The sequence below is a fragment of the Prenolepis imparis genome, unplaced genomic scaffold, assembly GCF_030444845.1.
Source record: "Prenolepis imparis isolate NDT839.2.m4 unplaced genomic scaffold, iyPreImpa1.0 SCAF_1, whole genome shotgun sequence".
Classification (NCBI taxonomy): domain Eukaryota; kingdom Metazoa; phylum Arthropoda; class Insecta; order Hymenoptera; family Formicidae; genus Prenolepis; species Prenolepis imparis.
In genome coordinates, this window is record NW_028141159.1 from 6,167,824 (window position 1) to 6,176,906 (window position 9,083).

Genomic DNA, 9,083 nt, shown 5'->3' on the forward strand with positions numbered 1-9,083 from the left:
ATAAAGCGTATATCGCATGTAAATAAATTTTTTAGATCAAGTGCAGATTTTTTTAAATTTTTATAGTCTTTACGGATATAAATCAAGAAGCAAAGAAGTATTAATTTTGTGTTACAGTTTATTAATATATATAAATGATATTTTCAAATATTAAAAGAATATAAATAAGTATAAGATTATTATAAATAAGTATAAGAATAAGAATATTATAATTTATATTAAATGTACTAATTATATTAAAATTATAATGTGCATATATTAATAACATTAAAGTTAATATTTATATTATTTTTATTATAAACAACAATAAATAAAAATTTTTTTAAGTATATCTAATGTTAAATTAGAAATAACAAATATATATAGCAATAATTAAGAATAATAACAATTATAACAATAACAATTGTTGATTAATTAATAAACGAAACAAGAAAAAGTAACGCCCAATGTTTTTTTTTATAATATTACCGAATACGAGTGAAATTCGACTAGAAACCGGAATTGCGCTCTGGCAACCTTTATTGCGTTGTTCACTCATGGTATCCATAGTCAACAATGATAAGCAATACACGTGTGTATCGGTACGCGTTTACAAAATTGCATCTATTTTCAGTGCAAAGGTTAAAACGAAATAAAACATAATACAACATTATAAAAATGTATAAAAAGTATAAAATCTATAAATACAAATTTAACATTCATAAAAAGAGGCAGTATTTCAATAATTTTTATTTGTAAATTTTACTAATAGTGAAAATAGTTACGCCGTATGGACATTGAATGCGTCAAGGCAATCCTCTTTTTTAGAGCTCTCTTATTAACAATTATATTTTTTTTCGAATAATTATGGCAATAATAACATCGAATAACATTAAGATAATTTTAACATTAAGATGAATTTATTTTATATAGCTCGTTTAATTCTGATGTAAAAATTGAAAAACAAAGTTGCTGTAAAATATATATAAAAATTGCAATATGCACAGAGATGTATATAAATAATCCTGATATAATGCTACTTTATGAAAATTATTGTTTAAGCTATATATAAAATATAAAATGGATATTTCTCTGATAACATAGTTATGAGATTATAGAAATAATAAATATATTTAATATATCAAATGATATAAATATTATTTCTAAATTATATATACAATATATAGCCATATTTATCCATACACACAATATACAGTGTATTTTTTATCTGCTTTAGCGACTATAATTTTCGTAAATTTTAGATACAGAGCATTATTATATATTAAAAAATGTATATATAAAATATTCATACATAGATATTTTATTAAAATAAAATTCTTTATGCAAGAATATAATTATATTATTATATAACAGCAATTTTAGAAAAATCTTTTTCTATACTTACTATTTGCAGTTATGATAGACTTTGTTAAGTTTTTAATCTTGTATGGAATATCTACGATATTATTTCATTAAAAAATGTATTGAAATAGAAAAATAGAATATAATAGGAAAATAGAATATAGAATATAATAGCTATGAAAATAGAAATAATTTTAATATATTACCATCAGGGTTGGCATGTTTTAAACAATTTGTTTAAAACTGTTTGATTAAAACTTGTTTAAAACAGTGTCCACTGTTTTAAACATTTTTGTTTTAAACAGCTTTAAATTACTGTTTAAAACTGTTTAAAACATTGCAATTAAAACATATGATTATTTGAAAAAGAAATTGCAAAAAAAAGCAAAAACAAACAAAAACTAATCGTGTATATTGCAAAAAGATTTTTGTTTTAGTTTTTTATCTATATTTTATAGATATATAAAAATATAAATAATGAAATAAAAATAAGATGAGCATTATTTTAACACAATATTTATTTTTGGATATTAAATATTAAGTAATAATCAATATAATTGAATATATTAAAGACTACTTATAAAACTATCTACTATCTACAAACTATACAAAAAAACTAAATTATAACACATTGCATTATATATTTTATCTATTGCAAATAATAAAATAATGTCATTCCTTTAACTAAAAAAATAATAAACATTTAAGTACAAAAAAATGAATGGTAACAATAACATATTGGAATTGCATTGCAGTATTGCAGTCATTGCATATTGGGTATTTTTTTATACCTACTTTTAAATTTAATTAAAATTAAATAAATAAATTTTAAAATTAATAACTCAAAATAAAATAAAGAATATATAATTTTATATATTAATAAAGAATTATTACTCAACTAAAAAAACTTGTTTAAAAAATCAGATTATATATTATATAATTACGATTATCAAACGTTTTCTTTTGCTTGTTTAAAACATGTTTCTTTTGGTTTAAAATGAAAAAAACAAGTTTCTTGCCAACCCTGATTACCATATATAAGACTTTAGTTTTTATAATTTACTATTAATTATTCATTGAAGTGCTCTGTTTCTGCAATACTTGAAAATTAAGTCAGCCTGTATGCGAATTGCAAAGTACTCCATAAAATAAGAAATAACAACGAGTGGCAGAACGAACAGCACATCGATATTTCAAGTTCACGCGACATAGCTTACATAGCTTCGTTCAATATTTGATAATGTCTATATACATGACGATAGACGCGCGTAGGCGAAATATACACAGGATATATATGTATATCGTGTAAATATACACAGTGTATTGGGGCTCACAAATGGCATTTTCGATATTTATATAATATATAATATATAAATGACAATATGCAAGACAAGTTTCTTAACATATGATTGTAATAAGTATCATATTTGAAGTTATGATACAAAATAGTATAAAAAATTAATTAATAATTTTTATTTATAATTAATAATTTTTGGTAGATATGGCAAAGATTTCTTCTATCCTATAAAATGCGTTGCTGTTTATAATTAATAGTAAAATATAAAAAATAAAATCTTACACACACATAATGTTTTAATCACAAACTGTTAAATTAAAACAATTAAAAGAGAAAAGCACAAAAGAAGAATTTGAAATAAAATTTTTATTTAGATTTTATTCTTTTTTCTTTTTTTGCTATTGCATTATTTAATTTTACTTGCACCAGCTATTTGTTGATAATTATATACACGCTAATTGCAGACATTATGACATGACGTGTATTACTGAGAATGCTTGATGATCTTGAAGGTTCAGCTTGAGGTCTTTTACAAAAAAAAGTAATAAAAAAATAGTTATTAGTAATAAATAGTTATCTCGTAAAACGCAAACAAGTCGAGAGTTATTACAACTATAATTTAAGATTTAATTGCTAAAACAACTAACACTAAAAACTAAATAGATTAAAACGCGTTTATATATTGCGTTATTAAATATGAAACATATCACATTTATAGATTTTTTAACTTCTGAGAAAATAAAAAATATATATAATAATTTAAAAAATTTAGTAATACTTTATATTTTTTCTATGTAAAATAAACTTCACACACAATCTCATTTTGTTAAATATAAAAAGTGTAAAAATAAAGAAAGTTAAAAATCAAAACCATTTGTAACTTTAAATATAGCGGATAATAAATTTTGTTTTCTAGTATATGTATTTTTTTTTAATTTAATAAGATTTTTTTAAATGTGTAAAATTTATATTACACTGATTCTATACTTATATGTTGAAAGGGGGGAAAATTATTTCCCGAATTATGATATAGATTAGATAAAGCTTTTCCAATTTTTGACATTTTTGCCATTTTCAAAGATTTATTGTGTGACTTGAAATATCGGAAATATTCCTAAAAAAAATGAGACATATTTTCGTAAAAAATTACTTTAATATGATATTTAATTATTTAAAAATATCATAAAGCTGTGTATATTTTAATATCTGTTGAGATAACGCTAAATTATATAAAAAGTTTCATTATCACTTGAGTACTAATTATGTCAAATTAGCATATAGCATCCATGCATCTTTCTCTTCTACTGATGTGTAATTTTACTTTTATCAATTTAAAACAAAATTTTTTTAATCTATACTTTTTTCAAAAAAATGTGGAAAAATAATTTTTAAAATAGATGCTTATATAAATAATTTTCTCGAATTTTGCATTATTAAATAAATTGGTTTCTGACATCTTAAGAATTGAAATTATATAACAGTTTTAAATGTTCCATGAAATTGAATCTTTCAATATCTGTTGAGATTTAAAATATAAGCAAACAAACTTGTAGATATTATTTCACATCAAAATCATCGTCAAAAATACATGATTTGCATTTCTCTTAGTGATCGTTATGCAACTTAATAGTTATAACTTTCTTTCGTATTGCGGAAATGGCGCACAAAGAGAATGCTCGAGAAGCTAAAATCATCTTGAAACACACCGATCACACTTTCGTTTTCTCTCAGTGATAACTGTGCTATAAGATTTGTCTCATCAAGTAGTTACATAATTGTTTGTGAACTGTACTTACTTACTCAATCACGCAAGCTAGTTTTTATCTTATAAAGTGACGCGTTAAAAGTCATGCAACTGATGATTATATGTAAAATGATCATCTGTAATGTGAGTCGTGAATCTTCTGTTTGAAAACGAAGTTGCTGCTCCTATTTCTAAACAGAGACAAGGTCGACCAGATGCTGCGCAAACCAGTTTTCGTTTCGAGTCATCTGATATTTTCCAACAGCGAGGAAGTTAATTTTTTTCTGAGCATGATCTTTGAAATCTCAAATGAATTAGAAAGAATTTTAAAAAATTCACTTTGCGGAAAATAACGACTTTATAAATATTTATAAATGAATCACAATCAAGACAGTATTTTTAATTTAAATAATAAATTAAATTCAGAACCGGTTTGATTGACCTTGTTACTCCTGCTTTTGCAATATTTAGACAGGAAAGTATATTTGGTTGCTCAGCAATAGGTGTACGTAAATAATACTCTGATGATAAAGATGATCAGATCCACATGATTATTTCAGAATACTTCCATTTCAGCCGCGAAGACTTGAGTTATCAATATATCGGCGAATCCAATCTCGCGCATTTTTTATTATTATATTTTCAAACTTTATATTTCCATATAATGTTGAATACTAATAATAGAAGTTGCTGAAGCATTAAATATACAAAAATATTAATAACAAACCATATTATATTACATCATTTTAAAATAATAATTACTATTGGCTCACTTCTTGATAGTATAAAAACAAATCTACAGATAATATTACTGAAACAAAAAAGTCTATACATATATATATATATATATATATATATATGTATATATAATTGTACATATAATATTATTATTTTTAAGAGAAAATTACACAAAATCAAAATCTGAAATTATCGAACTTTTTTGTTGCGCGATACCTTGATTTGTCCTTTTGCCATACATTGTATTAGCTACAGAATTATCAAAATTAAGAAACAACTATTTTATAATAAATAATTATATCATAAAAGCTTTTTAAAATATCCATTGTCTCGCAATTCTTAATAAAATCTACAAATGAAAAATAAATCAATTTTGGTGAAATAAATAATATTAAGAGAGATGTGTGTGTTGTGTGTGTTTATGTGAAAATACAAACATTTTTATGAAACGCCTCCATATCTTCAATTTGAAATAATAATTAACTAAAACTGTAAGTGTAATAAATTAATTTGTTTAATAATAAAAAGTACAAAAAAATTATTAAAAAATTAATAAAAGTACAAAAAAAGTACAAAAATAAGCATCTGCAATTTAAAATTGTCTCCATCAGAATTTGTTAAAAATAACGACTTACCGTTTTTTCTTTTTTTTTTCTCTTTAAAAAAAGATTGTGGGAAGTGTAAGACCGGCTACACATATACATACACATACGAGCAGAAAAAAGACGCATGGATGCTGTGCTGATTTGCATTTAATACCCAGATAATAATGAAACATTTCATATTTCAATAATCTAATACAGCGTTATATTATACATACACCGTCTGTCCGGAAAGAAAGGAGACTGATGCTTTAAAAAATAGAAAATATTAATTTCAAGAAATTTTAATGATTAATATGTTCTACATAATCCCCTCCCATCTCAATACAAAGTTTAGATCTTTCATATAACCATAATGAGGAGATCCAATGAGGAGAAGATTGCGAATTATTTTGACGTTCGCGTCATTCAAACTTGTGGCTGGGCGGCCCGGTCTCTCGTCGTCTCCGAGCGACTCTCGGCCTTCACGAAATCGTTTATACCATTTAAGGTATTTAAATAACAATTCGTCGAAACAATTCGCAATCTTCTCCTGCACGACTTAAGCACGAGTCACCGTAAACACTTTTCATAATTTTAAATGTTTGCGTAGGCGTTTTGCCAAGTTTCGCGTGAAATTTAATTATTGCTCGTTGTTCCATTTTGACACGATAAAAAAAGTGATAAATTTTATCTGCACAGTAACCAATTTGAAATTGGCTACTAGCCGCCAAAAAAAAATAAGTGTACTTCTGAGAGATGATATTACAAGATTCCAGTAGTTAAACAGATCATTTGTACAACGTAGAAAAAATCAGTCTCCTTTTTTTCCGGACAGACGGTGTATATACATATGTATATATTGCTTTATTATAATCTAGATATAGTTTAAACCAGGGATCCGGACCGAAACAAAATTAGGTTTCGGTTACGGTTTAATAAAATATTTAATAACTGTTCCGGTTCCAGTTTCTGTTTTTTGATAAATACAGGAAACCGAAACTGTTTAAATTACGATTTTTTCGGTTACAGTTTCGGTTTTTAAAATTTTTACTTTTCGTTTTTCTAATTAAATTAATTTCTAAATTATATTACTTTAAACAATTATTATTAATTTTTATGACATAAATAAACAACACTTTATATTATATATGAAAATATATATATGTATTTATATTATATATATACATATATATATATATATATATATATATATATATATACACAGGGTCTTCAAAAAGTCCGGAAACGCTAAAATATTTCGTAAACAATGCATATTAGAAAAAAATGTTTCAAACAAGGTCAAGGTCAACTTAATTTTTTTAAATGGAACCCCCTATTGCATATTCTTGTAGCTTATCTCGAGAACTTTGCAAAACATTATAATTGAGTTATACAAGAATATGGTTCCATTTTAAAAAATTGACCTTGTTTGAAACATTTTTTTCTAATATGCATTGTTTACGAAATATTTTAGCGTTTCCATTTTGAAGACTCTGTGTAAAAACATCTACCCTCACAGCTATCGTTATTGCGATAAGACATGTATTTCAGAACATTTAAAAAATAATTTATTTTTAATTGTACTGCACTTTAAGCAGGCAGTTATCATGACATTTCCGTCATTTGCGCAAAAGTAGAAAAAAATATCGAACAGAACAGTAAACCGAAAGTAATTTAACGGTCCGGTTATGGTTCCGGTGTTATAAATTTAATAGAATTTCAATACGGTTTACGGTTTCGGTTCTACTAAAAAAAACGATTATGGAACGGTTTTCGATTTTGGTTCCGGTTCGGTCCGGATCCCTGGTTTAAACACGCAGTAGCTTGATGCAATTTTGCCACGTTTTCTTTATTGCACATGTGCAGTCAATTTAATTCCTTTGGTAATCAAGAACAGTTATCATAGAGAATTGTTATCATAGAGAAAGAGAGAGAAAGAGAGATCGTATTTTGACAGTTTAAAAGTCAACTGGATTAATTACTGTGAAAGTAAGTTTAATTCTTAGGAAGCGTTTAATAGCAATTTACGCCTTTAAAGAATAAAGAAGAAATCATAACACGTTTGTAGTTGATACTGATGTGTGTTACTTTGTTTAGTAAGATATTTGTGTTATATCGCAAGTTGATTTGAAAAATTTAGATGTCTTAAGACGTAGCTTGACCTTTTCTCATAATATTTAAATTTTAAATTTAAATTTTAAATTTAAAATTTAAACGATATTTATGTGTTATATCGCAAGTTGATTTGAAAAATTTAGATGTCTTAAGACGTAGCTTGACTTTTTCTCATAATATTTCTTAAGACATCTAAATTTTTCAAATCAACTTGCGATATAACACATAAATATCTTACACATAAATATCGTTTAAATTTTAAATTTAAAATTTAAATATTATAAGAAAAGGTCAAGCTACGTCTTAAGACATCTAAATTTTTCAAATCAACTTGCGATATAACACAAATATCTTACTAAACAAAGTAACACTCGGATTCACGAAAAGAATTCGAATCGTATATCTCATGATATTCTATGTATAATCTTATATCCCACGAAGAGAATAGTTCCTGGAGAATTTACAAATTTATATCTAGATCCCTTTATAGATAGTAAATGCTGATAAATAAATAATAATAAGCATCTATAGTTTATGTTACGTATATTATATATTTTCAGTACTGGCAGTAATATCGGAACATGGGGTTTGTTAAATATCAAACGCTCCGCGACTCCTTCCCTTTATCCCCACTTTCTATGATTGAGGTTGTTCTCCCATAAAATTGAAAGTATGTATGTATATATATACGTATGTATACTAATCGTCCTTGGATCTTGAATCAGTTGAGTCGGGAAAAGTTTACGTATCGGGCGAGTGTGTCATTCGGAAATAATACATGAGAAAAGATACATACAAGTTTAAATATTTATAAGAAGTATATTTTGTAATAAAAATGATGAATGATTCGCAAAACCGTTAAACGATCTGTGCTACGTTTCTACGTTTATAAGTGTATTTTTGTAAATTATTCTAAATTATTGACCGTTCTTCGTGGAGGTTTTTGACACAAACTGCAGGTGGTGGTTGGATTCTTTCGGACGTTAACGCAATATCTTTTTTTTCTCATCTATTTATTTCTATATAGATTTAAAAATTTTTCTTTTCTGTTAGAACAATTAATATCTCTAGATTTCTAAAGCTTGCTTTTCTCAATTGTATAAATAAAAAAAATAATAAGCATATAAAGCGATATAAAGAGCAATATATAAAATTGCTTTCATAATATACTGCATGCACATTACATACATACCCCCCATTTCACAATTTTATTGCATTCTTGTTTTATATACTTACTGTTATTTCCGATATATATAACGTTTCC